The sequence below is a fragment of the Apostichopus japonicus genome, chromosome 10 (genome assembly GCF_037975245.1).
Source record: "Apostichopus japonicus isolate 1M-3 chromosome 10, ASM3797524v1, whole genome shotgun sequence".
Classification (NCBI taxonomy): Eukaryota; Metazoa; Echinodermata; class Holothuroidea; order Aspidochirotida; family Stichopodidae; genus Apostichopus; species Apostichopus japonicus.
This window is the reverse complement of record NC_092570.1, coordinates 9491966-9519821: the sequence shown is the minus strand read 5'-3', so window position 1 is coordinate 9519821 and position 27856 is coordinate 9491966. Positions and strand designations below refer to the sequence as shown.

The window sequence follows — 27856 nt, the reverse complement described above, 5'->3', positions numbered from 1 at the left end:
ATATATATATATATATATATATATATTTATTTATTTATATATATATATATATATATATATATATATATATATATATATATATATATATATATATATATATATATATATATATATATATATATATAGGAAGCATATCATGGTGAATGTTATTGAGGAATGTAGCTCTATATGCTTCGATGCAAGTCGTACATTAACTTTAACCAGTTTAATATGTAAGGTATACATTTAGCTTTTCTCCCCTGCAAGTCTCCCTCGCGGGCTTTACCGTATGTCACTATACTCACTATATTCTGTAAGTTTTGTTTTTCTTCTTCTGCTTCTTCTTCTTCCTCATCTTCTTCTGTTCAGGTATTGAGATCTTATCTCGATATCTCATTGTGTTAAATGGTTACATATTTCAATATTTAAAAAAGTAGGTCTTTGATATTTCAATATCACAATGCCTCGATATTCAAATAATAAGACCTTGTATCTGAAATATGTGAACGTATCTTATTGGTTAGATATGTAAATATGATCTCATCAAACTATTCCACAACGGTGAGATCATTTCTCGCAATATTTAAATATCTTGTCACTAAAACCATAATAATTTAAAGATATTGATATATTTATCTCAGTTAATTTATTCTCAATAACTCAATGCCAATTACCGCAACAACCGGAAAGTATCGAGATATAAACGTAGCTAATTATTACAGACCTATTACACTCCCAGTACTTGTAACCCCGCAAAAAACCTTTTTAATAAACCAATATTAGGTAAAAACCCGACGTTTCTCAAATTAAGATATATTAAAATTGATATTTCTGCCGATAAAGTAACTGTACCTATACGCGTCGGCATATTAAGTCAAAGTAAATTATATATGAGGAGCTCTTAAAAATAAAAGTACCGCAGAGGTTTAAAGGGAGACCATATATCTTCGCTTCTCAGCCTTTTGGCTAAGATGATATGAAGCATTATGTTCCACTTGTAGTGGAAACGTGCTACATACCTGACGATGATCACACAGCCATAGTCTCGATGCAAATGGGATGGGGGGGGGGGGGGGCGGATCAGTCGTTCGATTGGTTCTTTCTTGGGTGACTTTTCGTAAAAAGACCATGTTCACATGAGCTTTGGCTTGCTTGTAGGAGTCATTATAGTTTACCATAAATTGGTATATGTTTGTTGGATCTGATATTGATTGTTTCTTTCGTTCCATTTACTTTGACTAGCTTTAGTTTAATTGATTGATTTGCATTAATTCTGCATCCATTGTTTATTTTAATTTCAAGGTCGGATTTCGTTGATTTGGCTTGATTTGATATGATTTTAATTGGGTTTGGTTAAATTTTGTTGGTTCGTTTATTTTTATTTTGGTTCGCTTTCGTTTATTTTAGTTTTGCTCGGTTATAGTTGAATTTGGTTGGCTTGGTTTGGGTCGATTTGATTAGACATATATCGATTGGGTTTGGTTTAATTTTGTTTGGTGTGTTTACTTTAGTTTGGTTTGGTTTGGTTTGATTTGGTCTTGTTTGGGTTTTTCTTGGGTTGATCTGATTGGATTTGGTTCAATTTCATTTGGTTCATGTAGTTGAGTTTGATTTCATGTGGCTTAGTTTCATTTGAATTGATTTGTTTATATTAGGTTATCTTCTTCAGTTTCATTTGTTTCCATTTGATTTTCTTTAGTACATTTTGGTTTGGCTTGCTTTAATTTGATTTAATTGGGTTTGGTTTAATTGTGGTTAACAGGATATGTCGTTGTGTTTATAGAGAATTTTTAATCGGTTAATTGCTTGTTTAGTTTGATAATTAATTTACACTTTAGTTTGATTTCATTTGGTTTGTTTCTATTAGTTTAGTTATAATATTTTGATTTGAATAGGTTTAGGTTTTATTGAATTGAACATGTTCTTTGGGGTTATTTCAATTAACTGTTAAATGGTTAATTGTTTAGTTTATTTGGTAATTGGTTAACAGTTACATTTGATTTTATATGGCTTCTTTTTGCTTGGTATATAATCTGATTTGATTTAGTTAGTTCCGTTGAATTGATTTGATTAGATAGTTCCATTTCTTTGGTTTGGCTTGGATAAATTGGTTATCTAGTGTACGGTATGGTTTGGTTTGGCTCATTTTGGTATGATTAAGATGATTGCCTTGAGAAAGTTCTGTACTTGACGATATCTTTACGTACACTCTTTCGTAGCATATCGGTAGTTATCTACACACAGCCTAATTATCATTGAACATCTGCGGGCATCATTGTTCACTTTAGTAGTAAGACTTGTTCCCATTTGACTTTTACTCACATAGGTAAATTTGTGTGAAACATCAGTTATGTGCGTAAAGAGGAGGAGGGGGCGTAGCCTCCCATGCACCGCTATCGTCGGTCAGTGAAAACACGTTGAATCTGTGGATTCTTTACATTCAGAGCAGTAAATCACTCATACGGGCCCAGGTTGCTCTCATGAGCCGGTTCCAGTGGTGTGATGTTTACACCCCCTACACACACCCCCCCCCCCATCCCCAACCCCTAACACACACCCATATTTAAACCTCCCATACAAATTCAAGGCGAAAAATTACCACTTTGCGTTTAGACCTCACTTTAAAAGAACGAAGGCAATCGATTTTAGTTTCCATTTTGTGGCAATTATGGAATTATGTGAAACTACTCCAAATAGTACGGTACTTTCTTCTCAATATTGATTATGTTTCTCACTGAGACAAATCGTCGAAAATTTCTAACTTTTATGTATTTGATTTGAAATATCTTTGTATATAAGCAACCGTCAGACGTCTCGGGAAATGAAGATGATACGAATGTGTCAAACAAATTGAAACAGAAGATACATCTATAGCAGCGTCAACATCAATCAACAATTCTCTTTGGATTTTGGAGGGGGGAGGGGGATTGGTGGAATCATGGTACTGCATTAGTTGACTATAGGCATATATCAAGTTGCACAGTCCCAGTACGTTTAAAAGGATCAACTGGTGCTGAGAGACAGAGAGGAACGTGGAGAGAGAAGTGGAGAGAGGCGTGGGTGGAGAGAGAGCAGATTCCTTGATGTAGAGTTTGACCAAAAAAACTCATCGAAACCGCACTCAAAGTTACCCTCGAAAGCTCCCCCCCCCCCCCCCCCCCGAGACCATATTTCACATATACAGCTCTAAATGTGTGATACCCCTTTATAAATGCCAGCTTCTTCCAGTTTCAAGTAAGTCTTCAAAAAAGAGATCACACACTCGTGCCAAACTCTCCGCATCCACCTTAAGAACACCAGCCTGGTTCCGAAGGGTGCAATCACCAACTCCACCACCTCCCCCTTTCAACTGTCTCAACCCCTTAATAACAAACTGTGCAACAATTTTTTCCCAAAGATCTAGTTATCAGAGACCTACGCCTGCGCTACCATGTCACAAATCCACTTTCTTCTGACTCACCCTCAATTCCTCTGCTATTTACTTCATCGGACAGCTCGCCGTCAGATACTCATATCCCACCTTCCAACCCCCCCCCCACCACACCCTCACCCTTCCCCCTTTCCCCACTCTTCTTTCTCTACTCTTCTCCTATATTTTCTTCCTTTAAATGGAACGGATCGAATAATCTTAAACGTTTCCGTAAATACAGACCACTTTACATGGAATCCAACCCTTCAAACATGTTCCCACATTCGAAATGAAGCATTACTTCAAAAGTAAAACAGATTGCTCTCTCGCGTGATAATTTTGGCTATTTCCCCTGAAGGGTCCCACCCAGGGATCGAACAGGGTTTATTAAATACATTTTTTGCCGAGTGAGAGCGAAAGAGAGGATACCCGTCCACTAAGCATCCATTGGTTTATCGTGTCATGTTCTCTACATGATATTTGGATTGTTTCAAAGGTTAACGAGGCTTTCGTAATAAGCTTAATCATAATTAGACTAATCTAATATATATGTATTAAAGGCATTGAAGACTCGCCCCAAACCGCGTGCGGCGCTCTGAAAAAAAGTCCACTTTCCGTTGCTTGCAAGTGAAGTTTTCTTATTGTCGCTACAAAATGCAGACAGTAATGAAACGTGACCTTGTTATCTTTTATCCAGACACTGAGAAGTCCATCGCTGCTATATTGACCGCAGCTGCGTGTACTGACTGTACACTAGTGTCTAATTACCGACGGTAGCAAGCTGTGTGTGTATTTTCTGGGATCGATGGTGGTGTATAACACTTCTGGTACACCTCATCCAAAACTAGGTCAGATTACGGGCATGAGACGTTTCTTTGTGCGCGAGTCTTCACACCCTTGAAATTGTAAATTCTCAAAATCATAACAGAAAGTTGATGTAACGACGGATCCGTGACATATTGTCTGTTCTCTTTAACATGCTGAATGTGTGTCAGTAATATTTCATCAGCAGGCGTTGCTATGCGGAAACATTGTCTCGACACCCTGTCGTTACATTGTAAACTTTCAAGTTCCAACTACTACATGAAAAATGTTTCCGGTACATAGAGTGGTTTTGTTTTTTATCGATTGCCTAACTCAGCAGGCTGCGCGGCACTTCCGATAAAACCTTATTCCATCGCATTTGGGTCATTAAGTCACAACTTTGTGGTTGCCCTCCATGTAAATTACTTGTCTTTGTTTCATCACACCGACAAACTGGTTATTAACAAAAATGTGAGAGGAATTGAATAATCTTTAAGGCCTCACCGTCAAGGATGTTCACTCAAATATGCACTACTTTACGATTATTGAATGATATATATTATGTTCGATTCTGACAAAGATTTTTCAACGATATTTGGATAATTACACAAAGCGAAATAAAAACTGAATTCATGACGAAACTTGAAATACAATTCAGAGCTATAGTGTTGTAATAAAACTCTATATCTATGACGAATCATAGGGTTAAAGTGAACTCAGAATATTACTTAAATATATTCAAATTCAAGGAATAAATTCTCACATAAAGTTTATAAAACATGAATATAGACGATACAAAGAGCTGTAATAATTGTACAAGATATGATGAACACGATAGAAAAACACAAGGCTAATGTTCGTCAACAATACTAACAACGCTGAAGCTATGGAGGAAACAACTAAAATACAAACAAACACATACACACACGCGTATATACACAAACCACAATACAAAAAACGGAAGGTAAGAGAAAGAATACATATCCTTCTATGTCAAACAAAAAGCTAAATCTTGAAGAAAATTAAAGTCGATAATAACTTAGGAATAAGTTTAGATTTGAGGATCCCTTGAAAACTGAGGGAAAGACACGGCTTTACATTAACCGGGAAGTTGGTAGCGTGTGTGTGGGGGGGGGGTCATTAGGTATGCAGCTTCCCCAATACGAAAGGGGGGAAATGGTCTATACCTCTGTATTTCCACAATCTTCTCAACCACAGGGATGGTACTTTGCGGCATTGCTAGATCATTCATCTGTATCCTTTGAATTAACTAAATATACTGTGCCAGGTAATCAAATGATCAGCTTCTAAGTTCATACCGTACTCATAATCTTTGAATTATCTTGGAGAACTTAAAACTGACCTATTTTTAAAACTGATACACTGGAAGCGTTCAGCCTGGACACCCTCAACAGTAAATTTATTCTTGGGGAGGGACCCAAACCAATGGGAATTACCCGTGCACTGTGTTCAAAGCTTCATATGCGTCAGTGAAGGCAGGCTTACGTGCATGTGAATAAACTTACTAAGACTGCGCCTGAAAGGTTGAAATGGTTCAATATTCCGTATACATGCAAATATGTCAGCAATTTTAAGATATAAATTATCGAATTGCGTATATTATTTGTCCAACGTGAAACACACAGAGATTACGTATCGATTTCAAAACTTGTTAATCCATAGCTAATGATAACTTAACAATTTGGTAAAAACTTTTAAAATAGTTAAACAGTCAAACCTTTTTCCCAATTACCGTATTTTGCAACAATATTGTTGTCCATAAAGTCTTGTATTAATTATTCTCATTCAGAAGTCTGTATCACTTTGAAAAATCAATAGCAGAAAAAACATTAATTAGTCATTTTTGAAACCGAACAATTAATAGAGATATTCTTTAAAAAACAATATTTTCTTGAAACAATCCGATAAGAAAAAAACAAGTCTCAAATGTTGACACTTTTTGAAGATGTGCCGAACTGAAAAGAAAATCCGCGTAAACATAATAAGTTAACGTATTTCTTCTTCAGAGAATTGTTTACTTGCTATAACCCTTGACGTCTAAATGTCAGTAATTCAAAACGCAGCGGCATATTGATGACATTTGATAAGTAATCGCTTTGTCATTTTACAGCTAAATGATGAATTATTCACTTAATATAAAAACTTCAGAATTCCTGAATATCAGCCAAAGCTAAATAATTCATAATACTGTTGGAAAAAAATTATACACGTCGAACAAAAACGTGAAAATTAGGAATTTTAGAGACAAGTTTCTGGTTCAATATGGGAATGGCTTATTTCGAGGGCGTACTATTTATATGTTCGTCAGAGCCCTGATGTTCGTAGTTTAGAGTTGGTTCAATGTATATCTCACATGACGTCAGTCCTATATTTGCTTCAAGCTCACTTTTGGTTCGTAATGTATATAACTTCAAATGTAATTATCAAGCTAAAGGGAATTTGTTGCATAAGTGATAAAAAAAATTAAAACTGTAAAATATAAAACTTATACCTGTAATGTGTTCATTTTAGGTAAATGTTTTCAACCGGGTTGGCCCAGTTTAATGAAGCTAATCTGTAATAGGCATACACTAATATTAAGGTTACGTTTAATCAAAGCTTTGGACACACTTCTTGATTGTTTACACCAAATGAACGTTATTATAGTTAAAGGTAATTAAAGACAACGATCAATTGTACGGAGCTCATTCATATAAGTATTTATCATATTCAATTCTTATTCAATTTTTATTGATATTTCAAAATTAACTTCTTTGTTACTTGAAAGATTTAATGTGAATCTACTCAAGCCAATAAATTGATTGCAGGTCGCTGAATGGATTTCATTAAATCGAATTTATAGTACAGCTGCCTATCAGAAAATTACCAAGGTAAAACCAAAACACAAATTAAAATATTTCTACCGATATAATATCGTAAGATGAATATTGATAAATTGAGCTATGTACGGTTTTCAAAGAATTTATATAAAATTATAGGTAATTATATGTAAACTAGATATATATGTTAAAATAAATGGCGGGAACTCGGAACTTGCTCTTGTAACATGTAAACAGCTCCCTTGGATACATTGTGTAACTGTTAAACAACCCACATGAGTTCTTCTTTTCTTTTGTGTGTAGCCGCCGCTGTACGTTTTGTCCAAATCGATCGAACGGTTTATTTACACCCATGATGCTTTGCGTCTCTGCTGACAACCACTGGTAACCAATGATAGAAGCGTACAGAAATACACAAGTGCGTTTGCACAGCGACGTGAAGTGTGTGTTTTTATTTATTACTTCCAGATTAAGATGCCGCTGTTCACGCGTCTCTCTTCTTTGCATAAGAATCTCGATTTATCTTCCGTGGATGGAAATATGAAGACAAAAATTCAACAAAAGAATCGAAATATGGATTTTTAGAACAACGTTTAATGAGTACTTAGCACAATTTTTTTGGATTGTCTTTGAGGAAAAGAAAAAGAAAGAGGTTGTGAAAAATAACGGAATACTTATTTATCAAAGAAAGTTTCATTGACAGCAATATATTACCAACTATCGTTGGTGTGAATTGAGTAACAGAACACTTTATATATAACGGATCATAAGCAAACGGCAGTGTACAAAATCACGGTAGGTTAATAAATATTCTCTCTTTCTATTTTCCTTGCTTTTTTCTTTTTTATCTTCTCCTATTATTTTCTTCTTTTTTTTCGTTTTTGTTAGCCTTGGAGATTTGCTTCCTAAACGGTATCAGATTGTATCACGGGTGCGTGCAAGTGCTGTAAACGCATTGCCAAACTAGTCAGTGTTTTCTTAAAAGAGGCTATTTATACATAACAATCAAACGATATCATCATAAAATTAGGCCTATATATTATTTACATCAAGCATACAAATTTACCAACATTATACAACATTTATTATAATTTATGGAATTCCACTGTTATGTCGTGATAAACATCTTCAATCGTATTAGCAAAACGTGCACGTGAGACCAGCTAGCCTTGCCAGTTCTTAACAAGAATGTATAGCAAAAACTTGAGGGTAAAGGAAGCCTGCGTTAGAGAGCACTATTCTTTTGTCCGAAGAAAAACATAATTTTGTTTGGGTAGGTCTTGTAACTAAAAGAAGAAAACCTTAAATGAAATAAAAGACATACAGGTGTATATGATGACATTAGTGAACCAGTATTATCTGACAACAGTAATCTGCAATCTCTATACAAAAACTTGTTACTTGAGGGGAAAAAATGCCAACCTTAACCGCAATACCTAGCTTGCACTTTTACAGTTTTGTGTTCGTTATGTAGACAGACAATATGTAATATGTAATATTTTATTGGGAAAAAAGATACTATAAAAGTTGAGTACGTTAAAGCAGTGTACAACCTGCAGCTTGCCGCTGTTATTCTTTGTGTGAGTTGTACACATGTATGTGTGAATATCACACTATTTATATCATTTTTTTATCACTTTATTTTTTATTTTTAAGACAAAATCACTACACGCAAGGTTTACCTTGATCTCGGTCATATGAAGCTGCATAGTGCAGTATGTCGATATGTTTTTGAATTTAGTTACATCACTACAGAAAAATTATCAATAAAATTCAAATGCGTTACAAACGTCAAGAAATAACACAAATCTCTCTAACATAAATCTGGGTGTTAAAACAGCTTTTGAATTGCAACTCTTTGTTTTTAATATCATAGACATCCGCGTGATATTAGTTCAATCAGATATCAAAATGAACTTACAACACTTGACATTATTCGGTTGTGCAACATATGAAAAATGTGTCCTTGGAAAGGAATATGAAAATACATCTAAAATTTATGAATTTTCAAGGACACTCCCTTCTTCTAAATCTTGTCATGTAACATATTGTACAATTTCATATTTATTGTAGATAAGACTATAGATATAACAAGGGGAAGTCAGTCCCGCCTCGTGCACTCGCAGGATCCCCCACCAACACGTGATGCTTAATGTCCCACTTTGCAATACATGGTGTGCATGTAGCTGATATAGCCATGGTTATTTCGAATATAGGGAGATGTCATTCAAATATCAGATTCCTGTAAAGACTATATTTACCTGATTATGCTTATTATGTTTATTATTTTATTTTGCTATTGGTGGGTAAACAATAATTAGAGCATTCGTCATGAAGACATATATATAGGCCTATACGACTAACCCTTTATACATGCAAATAGTAAAGACAGCAGGGAAATACTCAAGTAACTTATCAATAAATGAGACAAATGACGGGCATCGAAACAAAAAACTCTGCGTACGCTCAATATTATTCAGGTAGCGCTTCATACTGTGTGTAAAACAGGAAGCATGCTCCATATTTTAGCCAGCAAGCGCAGGTTTTGCATTCGCTGCATGATACAAAAACGATCACGGCATTCACAAATAAATGCTTCAAGTACATAATTCCTTTTTTGAGAGGGAAGAGGGAGGGTGATTTCTTCATGATTCAGATGTTCTGGCATATGTTAGGATATATCCTTGCGGTATGTATGTATGTATTTTAGATCCTCTTGCAAGCAGGAACTCGCGAAGAAGCCATCATTGGCTTATCGAAGCCGCAAGCTGACCGAAGTCAGTCTCTTAGATTCATAGTTAACGTCCATGATTATGAATTGACAATTGTCAACAACTCTGTAACTGGACGACATACATTAATCTTGGAGTGACTCGAACTCGGGACCTTATGATTGAAAGGCACCGGCGTTAACCACTGATCTAACACTCCTATACAGAGCCTTATGTATAGGTATAGAGCCTTATGAAAGTTTATGTCTGTATATAACATATATAGCATTACAATTTTAACTTGCCAATATTGGATATGTAGTATTTATATACATATATATAGTAAACTCCATTATCATTCACCAGTCAAATAAGAAGTTTTAACGTATTTAATATATATTGGTTAGTTGCGTTAATGATATGCCTGACAAATATAGTACTCTATAGAGTGCATGACTCAAGTGCCTCGACAGTATAAAGGCAACGGAATTCTATCATGCGTGTCCCGATACCCAAAGATAAAGTTTACAGTCTAATTAAGGACATTTCGCTATATATCACTTCCCCTCTTTTCTTTTTTACACTCATTCATCATTGATGCTTGCCTGTACTTTGTTCATGTGTCCAACTGGACAGAGAGATAATCAATGACTAAGTGACATAGGAGGGGAGCATGGCCCCACTGCACTATAAAAGAAAGTTTATGGACAAAGAAAGGATACTGCGCATGCGTGAATCAGTATATTGCACATTACTTCGTTCTTCTGTTATATATACTTGGGACCACATTTAGTGTGCTATTAGTTTTACACAAGTTTCTCCAAAATAATTTTCGGATGCGTTGCTTAAAGCAAAGCAAACTCTTGTTTAAACCCCGTGGTCATTAACTTTTGCATTCAGATATAGTTGCCTTTCCTTAGCCAGTTCTCCATAAAAGACAAGAACAAAAACAAAAAAACGTTTTGTGGTTGACAAAATGTGTCGACCAGGAGATGAATGAAATTATGAAATTTTTGAGAAACACAGATACCAAAATAAAATACAAACGCAAGTACTAATACACATACAAACTTATAATTTCAGAGGATAGAAAAGGGCACATGTACTTACAATTACCAACTAACAAGTAAATACTATAACAATTACAAACGGAAAGATAAACACAGAAAATAAAGCAAAAACACTATACAACTATTTTTAACGTGACAAGAGTATACTAACCACAGAGACAATAAATACATCTAGGCGAGAGATACCACAGAAAAATGAAAGCCAAGAAGGATACTAGAGACCGACGCCAAAGAAAAATAATGTAAAACCAAAAAAGTCCATTAACAAACACAATAAGACAATAACACTAAAAGCAAAGTACAGAAATGACACCATGGAGATAAATATAGCCAAAATACGAACATACTGTGCGAGAACAAAGGCATGAAAGACACCAGAGTGCATGGAGAAAAACATGAGCAGTATAAAGACAAAACCTCTAAAGTAACAAAGACGCCAAAGATAAGGCTGAAGTGACAAAGATGAAGAAACAAAGCCAAATTCAACTTTGAAGTGCACGTTTGAGAAAACAATACACGAAGACAATGACAAGGGCGGCGGAAGCACTTTTAACCTGGGGGGGAGGGCACCGACATCAAAGGGCACTTTGCAGAAATTCGATTGAACTGATGCAGCCTTATATTTAGTATACCCTTTATAACTCTTATTGTACTATCTTATTTGCATATACACATCACTCCATCAACGCCCCCCCCCCCTCAAGGAAAATATGCATACTAGCACTGCAATATCCAATGTGCAAATTGGGAAACAAGGAAGAAGTTTTCTTTTGAGACAAAATGAGGTGAAATCATGCTAGTTGCTAATGTAGGAATCTTCCGATTTAGAGTTTATTTCTTGTTATTATCTTAACAAATTTTCCATTCGAAATAGCGTTGAGTTTGACCCACAGAAATTCACTGAAAGTCAGGGGCGTAGCCAGGATTTGCTAAGTTGTATGCACGACTATCTGAGCGGAGCGCCGCCATCAGTTGGCGCGGAGCGCACAAGAAAATTGTAGTTTACAAACCCCTCAGATGGCCCTTCCCGAGTGTTCATTCTGGTTCCCTGGCTTCTTGCTAACTTGAGACACCTCAATTTTTATGTAGAAAAAGGGCACATTTTTAATCTGAGGAAAAGTGGGGGGGGGGGCACGTGCCCCCTGTGCCCCCCGGTTCCGCCCTTGGACAATGATATACAATGGACGATCTCTTACTCGAATTAAGGAATCATCATATATGTTTAATTGATAGTGCATAATATTGAGACAATTTTTTAGCCTCAACGCCCACAATGTTTGCAGCGCGTGTTAAAATGCAAGCAAATCCCTATACTTCATTATAGCAAACCGTGGTCTGTTATAGCTCATGCAAATACAGCAGTATTATCAAGTACATATCTATACTAGGCTGAATATGAAAGAAAAAGCTAACCGAATGATGCCAGTCAAACAATACGGGGTGCTTCCTTTACTCCATGGAATCATGTCGATATGGGTTTTTTTTATATCTGGTAATATATACATGTGTTATCTAATCAGTTAATGTTCTGTTATTCACATGTACTGACAATATAGTAAAATCCAGCGAAACACTACATGCGGTCTCCACGGACTGGAGGCCATGTTTCCAATGGAGGAGTGAACTTAATCCTCAGAATTTGTGGCAACTAATATATGCACTGGGATGAAAGAAAAGTAGCTGGATTAAACTACTCGGGAAAATTCTAGGTCGCACGAATTTGGGAAGTCACCGGATGCAATCAGTTTTCCAGTTTAAACTTAGCCGGAAGATATTACCGTAATTTGCTCAATTTAGTGAAAAGAAATACATGGGGTGACGTCATTGCATATCAATCCATATAACTAAACCAGGGACAAATTAAAGTAGCTGATTCTGAAGTAATTTTGTAAAATCTAGTAAGGCAGCATGATTGATATAGACCCGCCCGAACTTATAGGGAGCAAGGTATATTAGCAATTGCGATAACGGCGTGTGTAAGGCCTAAGGGGGTGGGACAGTAGCTAGGTCCTATCTTCAGTCGGGAAATGGTTAAGATTGGGGACTTTTTACATCAACCACCTTGTGTTGTGGCATACTACGGACCTAATTTATTAGCCTAAATATGCGTCAAAATGCATCATCAACCGACGTATATTGTAGTTTTTGGGGGAACACCCACAGACCTTCACATCGGCCCGCAGTGGCCCACCCCCTTTCATTCCCACCCAAAAATAACAAAAACTGACGTTTACTTATACAATTAATAACACACGCTCTAAAAATCAAGGGCGTAGGAACCTGGGGGCTGGGGGCGCCAGCCCCCAAGTGAAAAATGTGGAGGGGCGGAAGTATCATTCCGCCCCCCGCTTCGCAAGTCAGAAAACCCCTTTTTCATTTCCAAATGAGAAAAAAATCTCATTTGGAGCACCAAATTGCATCTAAGGCCAGGTGAAAATGCAAAATTATATACAAAATGGAGTGGGTGGGTTGAAGTGTGCTATATTGCACCAAATTGCATCTGAGGCCACCTGGAAATGCAAAAAAAAATCCACCCTCCCCTTAGACCCCTCCCCCAGGCCGGCCATCAGTCTTCAGCCCCCCACTCAAAAGTACCTTCCTACGCCACTGCTAAAAATGGAAACGTGTAGGCTCTTACGTAATTTGGTCCAAATAACGGAAAGAATAAGCACCATTTTGCTTCATAGTCCCCTTACCCATACAAAATACAAAATTTTCATAATAGGGGAGACATCCTCCTCTTGGACTCATTGACGTCCCCCCCCCGCCCACCCCCCCCCCCCCCAATCCTGCAACTCTAGTACGCACCTGGGGTCGATTGCAACGGTTTTTATTAACGATTTCATTCACCTTATTTCGTCACATTGGGCGTAGTTGCTACAATGTTTCCCGTGTACCAGTAGGCATTCTTTTGGGAATGTATAGACTATATACCAAACGTTTACTCTGGTCCACTTACAGCAGAAGGTACGGTAATTTTCAAACTCCAGTTGAGTTTGGTACATGTTCAAGTTACCAAAACATAGCGTGCCCAGAACAATCACGTATTTCAGGATGGCTAACTGAGTTTCAGAAATAACTACAATTAGTCAGAATGACAAGGACCACTGTGACGTTTTGGTCCCTATTTTATTTGGCATCCTCTTTGAAAGCATTGCGTAACCAATGAGAGAGCACTATCATAACAACAAGAATGCACTATTTTATTACTACACGCGCAAACATCTGACGCGCAACAGAACACACAGTACAAAAATACTAAACGTAAGAAATGCGTGTGGCCCATGGTGGACAGCAACACAGCTCTGTCCGAATGAAAAGAGAAAGATTTCTAATACGGTTCACATTTTAGGTGTTAATTTTCAGGATGTAGACAGCAAGTTATAACAGCGTAAGTGTTGGTCTTATCTCTTTGAAACTTCCATTACTAGGCAGTAAGCCAGTGCAACAAGGTCTAAGTTAACGGTTAAAAGTAAAAGTTAGGCTAGGTTCAACGTTCTGTCAATGTATGTGATGCCTATAACTTTTACAGGCACCGAGACCTACACTAAGTTACAGTTGTGTACCGTAACCATGGAGTTGCCAAGTCACATCAACGTCGGTTCTTTAGCAAATATTTGGCTTCGAATTATTAAAACTAAGTATATAACATTGAGTAATCTGCCTTAGCTCGTCACTTTTGCGAAAATTAGACGTAGTTTCTTGCCCATACACCCAGTGAGGCAGTAACTTATGCCAGACCAAACTAGTAACTGGAGTTGGAACTTCTCACATACAGTCACACTATGTCTATAGTGTTTGACATGGCTATAGTAATTTAGTATCGTAGGCCTAGCCTGATTATTCTAGGCATAGGCTAATTCAACTACCATGTCCTGGTCCTTCCAATACCCAAATGTTATGCCTAGTCAACTTGATAAGATAGATAAAGTTTTTTTTAAGTTGGTGTACAGTAGCTTTGTGTTTCCCCTAAATTTGCATACTGTGTTATACATACATGTACTGTAGCCTAGCTGCAGTGAAAGACACTGTAGTTGCCATGCTTGAAGTTGAAAGTCAAATTGTAACCACTTTTTCAATAGCAATTTTAATCTACAAAGCATTAACCAAAAAGTGCCACATGGAATTAAACAGTAAACTTCACAGCTTACATGAACTTGGGGAAATTTTTCTTAGCAGTTTGACTCTCGACCTTTACACAGTATGCAATGTTCTTTGGCTTCTGACTGGTGCTCCAATGATAGAAATCGCTATGTAGGGATCACCACCAACTAAGAGCTGGCAAGCTCAGGTAGACCCCTTGGCTTGTAATCTATAGGTCACTGGTTCGAATCCTTTCTTAGCCTTACATTTCTTTGTTTGTTTACACTGCTTCTACTGGTGGAATCTGGTCAAACCATTGATGAAATTGATGAACTAAGCCACTGAGCAGAATCAGTTAGATCATCATCACCACTATCCTTTACAAGCATTTTTAAGTATTATAAAGTATATAGCCATCTATAGGATAGTATATATAACAGCTTCTTTATACAGTGATTCAAAGAGCTTGCTATCTTGTCTGTAATGCATAGCATTTTGGGTATTTGATTTGTTAGAAGACTATATGACTTCTACTTTTAAAATTCTGGAAAAATTCTACCCAAAGCAAGTGAATTTGGTCTGAACGTTTGTTTTTGGTTTCCTCAGCAACCTCTGGAGTAATTTTCCAAAGAGTGATTTAGAAAAGAACGCACAACTCTTGTTTCCTTAGGAGTGAATTTACTAATTTATTAAGATGAGAAAGCCTTATTACTTTAAATCCAATATTTTTTATCAATATCAGAAGTGACAAAAAAATACTCTAGGTCTGGCGACGCTGCCGCAGGAAATATTTCAACAGGCGTTGTAATTATTTTGCAAGTCATGTTTTTTTTCTTCTTATTTATATATATTTATATATTTAGTTTTATTTTTTATGACATTTCTTGCAGCTTTCCTGTTGTGAATAATATTGAACTGTTTCTCCATCTCTTTCAAGCATATTAAAACTACTCTAGTGAAAATGCGTTCCCTAACTTCCTTGATTTTTTACCAAAGGAGAAACAAAAAAATATCAAAATAAAGCTTTAATATGTGGCAGCTGCAATCTCTCTCTCCAATTGATAAATTTTGCAACTTAGTCATGTGCAGTATGTTAAATATTCACACCCTGAAATCAAATTCAGAATCTGAAAAGTAAGCATGCTTCGAAACAGTTCTTTTTTTTTTGTCTTTATTTTTGTACCTACTGTATGCTAGTATAAATTGAATGTGTACTATATTTTTTGAAACTTGCACAGAAGCAGTTGCATTATATACATAAAGGTGATATACAGTATCCTTTACCTAAGTAGTTTGTGGTCTCAATGGAATATAAACAGTTACTCAATATAAAGTTAGTGGAATATATAAAAAAGTTATGATAGGATACTAGTATGGACTATGGAAAATATTAAATAATAATATGCTTCAAAGATGTCAAGTAAAATGGTTGCAACCAGATGGGTTGGAAAAAAAAAAAAAAAAAAAAAAATATAGGTAACTGTAATGATGTGTGGACTCTTAGTTGCAGATGGTACAAATCACAAACAATGATGTGTGCATTATCAAATGTATACAGTTTTTGTTTGTAAAGTATTCTTGACACTAATGTTCATCTGGGAAATGATATTCCCCTGCTGTCGAAACTATTCCAATCATGTCAGACAGTAGATGGCTGTAGCAATTGACATTTACATCTTAACGCAAGCCATTTTGTATCCAGTATATGCTTCTCGATTTCGTTATCTTTGCTTTCTATATAGTTGAGATCAGTCTTCTTTTGAGAATAGAGCGAAGAGAAAAAAGGCTCTTGTTCACAAACTAAATTTTAAATTAATTACATCGATTAGGCTGACGGCTTTCGCTATGATATGTAGTGATTCTTCTGATTTGCAATGAAAATTCTGCGATGCTTTTCATTTCATGATGAATTCCGGTATGATCTTAACACTAGCTGTCACTGTACAGTACCTTGATTGTCAATGCTGTATTTTTAATACAACTTCTGACCTTTGAGGGACTGGAAACCATACAAATAGTAGAAACGTGCTGTGCAGTGCATTCCGCATAGAATAATTTTCTAAAATGCAAACTATAGACAATTGAAAATTTTAACCTTGGCTTTAAATGACTAATTCTCGCGAGTGTATGTTTCACTGTTCATTGAGTGTTATCTTGTTAGTTGATGTCAGTTTATATCATTTGTGTATAACGAATATAAATCCCTTTTTTTTCATCTTCCTCTCAGCTATTTAACCCCCAAAATATAAGTAGGCCTATTTTTCTAATTATTTCAACAAATGCACTTGTTTGCTCAACTCTGTCAATATATCCAATCCAATTAGATCCAAATATGTTGTTAACAATGTGGTATGTTGTTACTCGAGTTTCACGCCTGCAGTGTGCAGCGATCATCAGACAACTATTTATATTATTATATATTAAGCAGTACACAGTCACTACACATTCCAGTACTTCCCGCACAGATTTGCTGCAGATACCTAATTTTTCTGTACATTGTGAAAATTTTAACTGAATTCACTGTAATTTGTTGTACATGGTAGTAATATTTCTTAGCTTCAAATAGTGTTTCACAACACCATGAACACACAGTGTGTTACAAAAATCCCCAAGGGCGTTTTCAAGTTGTTGTGACCTTGCACTGTTTTTCCCATTTCTTTGTAGTACAGTAAATTTAACTCACAGTTCGCTGCTTTTGCCTTACATGATTATCATGTACAGTTGACTTAAGTCTGTGTTAATATAGCCAAAGAAAGAAAATACAAAGGGAAGGACAAGTAAAACATTGTCATACATCTTGAGGAGGATAGAGAAACAAGAAAGAGAGAGAGAGAGCAGATTTGGCTTCAAAAGTAAATTTGATGTTCCCAGGTTATGGATGCATGGTATTTGACAGTCTGTAATGAACATAGTAGACCTTAAAAAATAGTCTCCTCTTCCATCTAGGCCAGAAGTTTGCCATGAAAGTCTCAGTAAAGTGTGTTTGCCAAAGTTTAACTTTGACCGTTCCAGCTTACTGCCCTAAAAGCTCAGTGAAAATAACACCGTTCTATGCAATTTTCATATTAATAATCATTATTTTTATTGGGTTATCTGTCATTGTACATTTTGAACTGAAAAAAAATTTCGCCAGATTTTTTAACGAGTGCGTAGGTTCTACAACCTTCACTCAAAATTCAAAAGTCCCGCCCAACAGATCAAATCTTTCGGTTTTGTTTAGGACCGTTAGGCATAGAACTTATGAGTGGACGATAGGAATATATATAGGTAACATTTTGTGTAATGAGCATGCTGATATGGGCGTTCGCAGTGATATTACGGTAATTCCTTCACACCATAACGGCAACAGAAAATAAATTTCTTTCTTTCAATTGCGACAGCTTTTCTCCATTAACCCACCTGGTGAGAGTGCCTTTAGAAACAAGAAACATTGAATCTGCTTCGGAAGTTTATTTTCCGAAATTCATCAGCAGACACGTATCGAGACTTGAAGTAACTTTTTCATGCTAAGTAACCTAGAGCTGTCCTTGAAATATGCTTGAATCAATTACCGTAATGACTAATTGACAGAGCAGTTTTACCGGTGCTTCTATACGTTGTTGAATTTGGTCTGTCAGAGATGACTTCAATGCCTTAGAAATGAAGAGAGAGGGGAAAAAATGTAATCAAGATTGATGTTATGAAATATGGTATTTAACCAACCCTTCAATTCTCACATTTTGAACACAAACTGTGTCTGGCATCTAGGCAGAAGAACCTTTAGATTACATAATATGCTACTTTCTTTCTTTTCTTTGAAACAGTAACAGTAAGTTATTGTTAAAAACCACACACTATCTTTTTTATCTCTGTCCCCTTGTCCATTGACCTCCCCAAATCTCATTCCCTACCCCTATACTTGCCCATATCTCTACCCCTAATATGCTCTTCTCAAAGCTTCCATTTCAAGTATTGGGTGTGCTTGTCACTTTGAAAACTGTGCAACTGGCAAGATGGCTGCTATTAGAGATAGAGGCCAAGAATATCTAATAGAGAATATGAGTTATAAGCATGTCAGAGCATCCAATCTACAATTAACCAGCCAAAGCAGAGACATGCACAAAGTGGGGAGGGAGGGAGAGGGGTGGGAATTTTCATTGGGTTCGGCTGCAACGACCCCAAAGGCAGCACACTCTCCCTTATCCAATCTTTCAATCACCTCTGCCCTTCCATAAAGATTCATTCCCCTGCCTAAATCAGTCTGGGAGATTTTTTTTAATTTGCCCACCACTCCTCTACCTTTGAAATCCTGTGCACACTACTGAGTAAGAGCCTGGGTACCGTTCCACCCACCAATCACTCAAAAAGTTTCACAACTTGGACTGTGCACTCTATTGGAACCATTCAGTGTCCTATGAATCCAAACAGAAGAAATAGAAATTCAGATCAATTTTCTGTGTTATGATTACTTATCACCTTTAACTATCATTGAATGAGCACTCCTAATAGGTATATGCAATTTGTGTAAACTAAGTTGATCATTCACACTACAGTCGACCAGAATATCCTTTGCTATAACTTACCAAGAGCAAAGTATGCTGCAGCTTCAAGAAAGCATTCAGAGAAATTGCTGCAATTAAGCACTGTTTATCTTTCCATGGCCTTGTCATCACTGTAATGATCTCATTTGGTTGAAGTGTACAGTGTAAATTATGCAAATGAACAAATTTGAAAGCTATATGTATGTATGTATGTATGTATGTATGTATGTATGTATATGTGATCTTCCCGCAAGCAGGAACTCGCGAAAGAAGCCATGGAGGCTTATAGACTTATATATTTATATACATATATTGTGTTATATATATATATATATATATTATATATATATATATATGTATATATATCTGTATATATATATCTGTATATATATATCTGTATATATATATATATATATATCTGTATATATATATATATATATATATATATATATATATGTATATTACAGCATTTACCAGTAGAAGTAGGATGTGGTAGAAATGTCTCAGTTTATTCGTGAATGCCAAAGAAGCCTTTGTTCGAGCAGATGTATAGTCCTGTCATTTTGCTAATTGCCAACTTGTAGACCTGGTTGCTGAGTATGGTCATCTAATTATATCGTGTATACTTACCATTAATCTGCACGGGGATGGACTGGCCATGACTTGCCAGCTGTAATGTATTTTATAGATCGTCATGTTGGAGAGACCTTGTAAGCTGACAGGTACATCCCTGGTTATACATGATGTATTAATGCAGAAGATGAGATATAAATATATAGATGTAATTTGATATTTATCCATTTCTGGCAGACTAATAAGTTCCTAGCCATTAAAGGAGGGCAATTTCAAGCTTTACTTTGGAGCAGTTTTCGGCTTTAGGTGCTAGGATAAAATCAAGCATTATGTTCAACATATATGTGTACTTCATTTGGTCTATTGAAGGTGTGTTGTGGGAAGGAGGTGCGGTGGGGGGGGGTGGGTGGGAGGGGTGTGCTCAGCCTTCTTAATGTTAATACAAGTTAGTTCACCAAAGAGATGCAGTCTTTCAGTTGTTTGCTCAAATTCTCAGTGTTTCTGCTGTGAGATTAACTTGAACCGAAAGAGCGACAGTAACTACAGTTGTTTATTCCACCTTTCATATTTTGGGTGTGTCATCCCTTTAACCATGCAACATTACAAAACAAAAGAAGACTGTTTTGAGTCAGTGTGTATATAATATGCTCTATTCTTCCATTATATTCTTAAACAATGTTTTCTGTCGAGAGTGCTCCTTCTATGACCAAGTCCGCAAAGATGTCAAATCCCTTGGATGAGCCTGACTGTCACAGTTAATCCTTTCAGGTTTACAGTTTCTAATCCCTGATCAGTTTACTTCTAACAAACAACATTCATCATGATAAGACCCATTTGGTATATTTGTAAGTGTAAACCACATTATTTGATGCCATAAAGGTGTTTTATGTTTTCCTATATTAAGTGAAGTCTATTCCTGATGCAGGAAGAGACTAAAATGTAATACTGTATGCTAGACACTATAGCGCATCCAGCTGCTTGATAAACTTACTTTGTTTAAATGGTCATTGATGAGATTTTAACTCAAAATTAAAACGAATGCACCCTGCAAATGCTGCAATCACACCAAAGTTCTGTATTCGAACCCAGTACATCTGTGTTCGAGTCCGAAAAGTCGAATTCAAGGGATTTTGCTGGACTTGTGGTGGTCTCAATTAGAATTACTGTAATAGTATTCCTGAGTCCTGACTGTCAAAGTCCGAGTTCTCAACAACCCAATCTTAGCTCTACACAGCTAATCCACAGGTCCAATTACTTGAAAAACAGACTCAAGTCCCCTTTATTAACAACACCATCTCGCAGTAGATGTTTGTAATGCTTTGCATGTATAGTATATCTATATTTATACATACATATAAATATATGTGTAAATATAAGAGGGCTTGATAATTCGATTCTAGCAGGATCTTCTTCAGCCTCTTAAGAAGAACCTGCTAGGATCGAAACGTCAGGCCCTCAACTGTTACACATTCTTACACATGGTCTTTAGTGGATGAGCAGTTTGCTAACAGTTTTGTTAATTTTTTATTTTGACACACACACACACACACACACATATATATATATATATATATATATATATATATATATTAAATAAATATATATATACATATATATATATATATATAGATGTATAAATATATAGATATATATATAGATATATGTGTGTGTATATATATATATGCATGTATGTGTGTGCCTAAAGAATTCCTGCGAATAAATCTTGTTTGTCTCGTATGCTTTGTATAGTGTATTATGTATATTTTGTCGACCACGGGGGAAGACTCAAGATGTTGAGAACCTATCACATTAGTACACGGCGGGAACGTGAGAAGCAGAGAAGAAAACAAAGAACAACAAAAGTATATAAAAAAAAGGCTTTGGCCTAATCCATACATCGAGGAAAAACCTTATTATACTTCATCAGTGTCAAGAGCAGCGGAAAATTGCACGCATGTCATCATAGACTTTACACGGGTACTACTTGCATGTAATGAAATTTCCCTAGTGGTCTTTTACATAACCAGGCAACGGCAACGTGACAGCTGTGATAGAATGAAGTTGACGTCAACCTTGCATAACATAATTTAATCTAGGGCTGGAGCATTTCGTTAAATTGAGTTGATCTCTGCTTGCACGCCCTGGTCAATATTTTTTTTTCTTTTTCACTTTTCATTTTTCTCAGTTGCTGTCTCGCTCCATGTCAATTGTTTAGCGCCCAGCTACGATGGCTGGCTTTGAATTCATATTGTGTGTATTGTCATCACTTCAAGAAGCATACGATGTGTGAAACCAATTTCGTTACACACTTTGTTTCAATTTCAAATATAGATATAAATGGAAAAGTGTAGAGGAAAACTACCTCGCGACGATATGCAAGTTTCGTAAACTTGGGATTTCCAAAACGATAGTTGCCTTATATAGTACTTAACGTCACTGTGCAAGTGACTTATATTATTAGTATAAGATGAGATTTAGTTTAAATCCATTTTGCAGGCGGGAAGAATATTCATAATATAAGGCGCGCAGAACACTTTATTCACAAGCAGGATACAATATACGGTACCGTTAATCTTTGTAAGTGTAAGTTACTTATTGTTATTTTTTCTTCCATCTCTACAAGGCGTCAACGCATGCATCAGTGAAAACGTTAATACAATAAATAGGCTATTCGTGACTTTTCGTTCATTTGGCTATACTGCATATCTTCACAAGCATAACGATCGTTGTAATCCCATCTTTACTTCGTGTGTATATGTAATGTGTATATGTTCGTTTGTGGTATGTGTACACTGAATGTCGCACCATTCTCATACGGCCCGATATAGCTTAAATTCAAGGCCCTTTTATCAGCTAGATAATAACTTGTCTGCTGTCAACTATCGACGATCGATGTCACTTCAAATTACTTTCAATAGGGCAACAGTTCTCTTGCATCTACCCCTCTTGTTCGTTTATAGAGCGCCGATTGCGTTGCCCCCATCATAAAACTTCTTGGTTGCCGGGAGACAAATGACCTTCGTCCTTGGCTACACGCCTACCCCCCGAGTACGCTTCCAACTCCATGACAATGTTACGTAACATGGGGTCCGTATACGTACATCGGCTATTGCTATTCTATAGAACTCTGGCCCGATTGAGAGTATACTACATACGATTTATACGCCAGCCTCATCGGTAACCTGTATTTTTTACCCTGTCGGAAAGGGCTTTTTGTATCGACAGCAGTACTGTTCGAGTAAACAAGGACAAGTGCCAGAGATACCCCACTCGACAGACACTTGATAGAAAGGCTAAACAGCTCTTAACCTAAAAAATGTTATAAAAGGAAACAGAATATACGCCAGGTATACTTTGTCTGTTGAGAGGATGGTGAATCGATACCGTGCGGGGTGCTTATTGAATCCTTTCTGGAGCATGTTGTATGCCTTCTATGGTTATCACAGATTATGACAACCATACGAAGATTCCTTAACACGTCGGTGGAGAGGCGCCTCCTTTTTTGTTGTTGCTGTGACATTTTCGATTCGAATGAATGTTACATAACTTGAAGGGTTCCAGAGCAATGAAAACTATTTTGTATTAATATTCGAGTTTCTGTGGAGGTTAACGTTTCAGTCAGAAAAAGTGCGACATTTATATAAGCAAGTTGAGGGAAATTTGAGAAACAGGTAAACAAAAACAATAAATTCGAATAACACCTCTAATTTTAAAAGTATTCCGATCGCGTTAACTTATGCATATATACGCGGGCACTGTAAAGACCGCTTTGTCTCGAATACGATTGTATTTTTCTGATTCAATTTGGGAAATGTAAGCCATGTAATTTGAGAATGTGGTAATGATATAAGAGACTATAACATATATACTTGTGCTGAGTGGGATGTTTCTCTTTTGTAAGTTTTTTTTCAACCGTCTGCATGCATCTAGGGCGTTAAATTTCAAATAAAATCAAGGCGGTACAGCTTCTTGTTCACACTTATACTATAATGATTTAATCACCAAAATTAGATACTTTTCGGTTTAAAAAAAATCATAGTTTAAGGTTTTACTCTCAAGAGTGCGGTTCATGACATGTTTGGTCGCCGTTGCAAAATTACAGGAGGAAAAGAAAGAAAAACAAAAATAGGCAAAAACTTTCCAAATCATCCCGTGTTGACAATGTGAAGTTCCACATGACATCACGATACATTGTGGATATAAGTGGATTCCATACCTTGATGCATGGAGTTTAACCGATGACATAGGTTTCAACAATACCGTACATAACTTGATTATTATGTGTTATTATATATGTTATTCCAGCCTACGCATTGTAGCTCTACTATATCGTTATATATACAGCCTCTTTGAAATATACTGCTTTTTGCATATGTACATGTCGCTGTACTTTACAGGGTGTCAGTAAAATTGGCTTGACATTTCTTACATTGATTAATTCTGACGTGATATGCGTGGACCGTAAACGCCGTGTGAACCTTGAATTAACACCATTTTATAGAATGTAAAAAAGGTGTCTTGAATCTCATATAAATTGGTGTGGAGAGCAAGGTAAGTATAGCTATATATATATATATAGTCAAATTGAAATTCCATTAAAAATTCTCACCCATGTCAGTATTTATCTCGCCTGTATATCTTTAATTCCTTTGTCTTTACATCACAATCAATGACATCTTTGCCGGACCATGCAAGTCAATGACGTCATTAGGGGATCGCATTTAGTTTGTCCGTGGCTTCAGTCTATACATGCACGTAAATTAAACATGTTTGCTTTTTACGATCGGTGTGCCATGGGTGGTTTGTTTATGTTTCATGCAGTTGATAACATATTTCTATTTTGCGAACCTTCAATTTCAAATAATTTGCATAAGAAGATGTAGCCGAATATATATATATATATATATATATATATTTATATATATATATATATATAATGCTAAATTTGGACAGTTAAAGTATGACTGAAAAAATAATTTGGATACGTTTGTAGTTTGTTAGAAGTACTGTACTGCTATCAGTCCAGGATACAGCTCGATACCACATTGAAATTTGAGAAATGACACTTAAAACATCTGAGGCTCATCAAGTAAAGTGGCTGGACTGTTTAGTCTAAGACACAGAGACAGTGATTTCAGTTCCTCAGTTGCAATACAAAACTCAATGTTTGGAAAACATAATTCTCTAGCCTTCATATCACTTTTGACCCAGAAGTGCCAGAACGTTAATATAACTATTGTCAATCGTGTTCGAACTTTTACAAAAATTCTCAGTGATATGGAGGTACTTTTCAGACGTCACATTGTCTGCTTTGATAGGAAGGGATGTACAGTAACCCTTGTTAACTTTTATAGCGTGCTAACATTTTGGAGCCAGTATATATGATTACCTCATCTGTCTAAGGTGTCAATTCCACTGATTTCTAGCTTAATATTCCCAACTTTAAATACTGTCTGACAAGCTTTTCAGTTCATCAAATTCAATTTCATCTTTGCGAACCTACTGTATATTGCCTATACCAATTTATACTTTTTGCTTTTACGGAGATCGTCACAATTTTCTCACAAAGAAAATATGTTTTATTTATGCAGAAATTTTGTAGACGGTGAGATGGCATATCTCCATTTCCGGTGAACCTTGTAAAGATGCATAATTGTATGGCTGGTGTATTTTGTCTTTCGAAATGTCAACATTCAAAATGCAGTGTTGAAGAGAAAGACATGTATCGTGCATGTAAATTACTCTCTACGATAAATGTGGTGACGTTTCATGCTGTGAAAATGTCAACGAAAACATAGTCGTGATACAATTTCCTGTTATGTGACCGGTATATTAGCATGTATACGCGGTAAAGTTATTTAGCTTATGTTATAGGTGGCACAGAAAAGTAGAGTGAAAAGTTTAACGCAGTCGGATGTTAATAATATTTCGTTGCATCATAATACGTAATTGGTTTAAAGCATATAACACCCATCTTATCTCACAAATACCCCATAATATGCACCGTGAGGCTATACACATTACTGTCGTGCTGTTTGAAAGACAGTTGCTCCGTCCTGGTTATTGTTAAGTCGTCATGATGTTGACAGAGGTACCGGTGTCTATTTAATCAACGAATGTTCATTGCACCGCTTTGTGCAGTTGTCACTCCCGCTTGTGAATACATTAGAACAACTCCATGCTTAGACATATCAAGGTTGACCACTATAGGCTATCGACTTTTGTTGACGACAGCTGCCCATTAGTTATACTGCATGTCGGATTTTCCAGTTGATTTGCAATATATAAGTTTGCTCCGGATGTCTGAGTAGTCCTGGCGTATATATCAGGCGAGCAACCGACAATTAAATTGAGGGAGGGTGAGGGGGGGGGGGGAGGGGAATATCAAATAGACAATGGTTTCCTCTTATTGCACAATTTCATGTAAACGACACATTTTCGATGAACTATTGCTTTCACGGGTGGGGCATGCATTGTCAATATAATATATGTGCCGCGACTTCAAATAATAACATAATAACCATATATTATGTGCAGTGTTCGGTCTTATTCAGACACATTATACAGATACGGTGTGGTCTGACCAAGATTTTTTTTTTAATGAATTTTTTTGTAGTTATCCTTCATAATAATAATGCATCCAGCACCCTAACAACGAGGCCATTATTTTGTGCACAACTTTTCGTGTGGACAGTGTACCTCTGATGAATTGCAATCATTGGCTTCTATACTTCCAGCTGCCTCGACGCACTTTCGCCGCTTTCTTGTAACCCATAGAGTACTAATCGTGTAATTTAGGTCATCAAGTGGGTCTCGAGGCTCCTTGCATATGTTGTATTTACCGTATAAACGTCTGGGCAGCTCGCCATTTTTGTTATTAACATATACCTGTATATTTTTAAAAAAAAGGTGGGGGAAGCAGGTAAACTTTGTGTGTTATCGATTGATTCCTATCACAAAAAGTCATTACCCTGCATGGACAGGCTCGGGATAAAAAAAAAAATCAATTGAGCGTAAGAAAATAAATTTAGATTGATGACAATTTCTGGGTAAATATTTGTTTTCCCTGTACGAGTTGATTAGCTGCAAAAATGATGTCTTGTGTAGATCACAAATGATATCATAGAAAGAGCGAGAGAGAGAGAAAAATTTTTACACAAAGAGTAAAAGATGGCCTTTTTATTTTTATTTTTTCTGTTTCTTTATTTTTTCCCCCTCTACTAAAGTAACTAGACTAGTCAGGTTTGAGTGATTACTTGGAAGACGTAAAATGGAGAAGTTTTAATTAAGATGTGTATTGAAAATATTAACAAAGAATCGTCGATTGCCCAACTTCTTTCTGGCACTCCGCTGATACGGTCGGTTGAACCGAGCTGCATGATATGCTAGACTGAAGTCTGACCGTATACAAAACAGCTCGCTCGCAAATAGGAAATGTTCTTGTTTTTGAAATATATAAATCAATAAATATATATATATACTGAAAACGTAATGAGTTGGAAAATTTAGAACAGTGAAAAAACTTCCAACCTCCACCGGGATTTGAACCCCGGGCCTCCCGCTTTATATGCGGACACCCATAACCACCTGGCCATGGACGCTGATTGTATGTCCAGAGGTTCGAAACCGGTAAGGAAGGTGGTAATTCCACTGTTACAGTATAGGCTTTTGTCACCTGTATCGAACAATACTAGTTCTGTTTTTGGTGACATGTTTGCTTTGGTGACATATTTGCCTTACAGGTCGCAAAGGAAACTTTATATAGCCTATATATATATATATATATAGGCTATATATATATATATATATAGGCTATATATATATATATATTTCGTGTATGTGACTAGCAGTTCTCAATACATTTTCT

General features: G+C 36.3%; 1 protein-coding gene across 1 annotated transcript in view; it reads left to right on the top strand.

Annotated features, from left to right (window-relative positions):
• The first annotated feature begins 14043 nt into the window (after nt 1–14043).
• The window catches only part of LOC139974939 (sodium/potassium/calcium exchanger 4-like), a 40339-nt gene continuing 26526 nt past the window's right edge, over nt 14044–27856 (top strand). The window contains exon 1 of the mRNA XM_071982493.1: nt 14044–14204. The gene's annotated coding sequence lies outside the window, so the exon portion shown is untranslated. The remainder of the gene's footprint in view (nt 14205–27856) is intronic.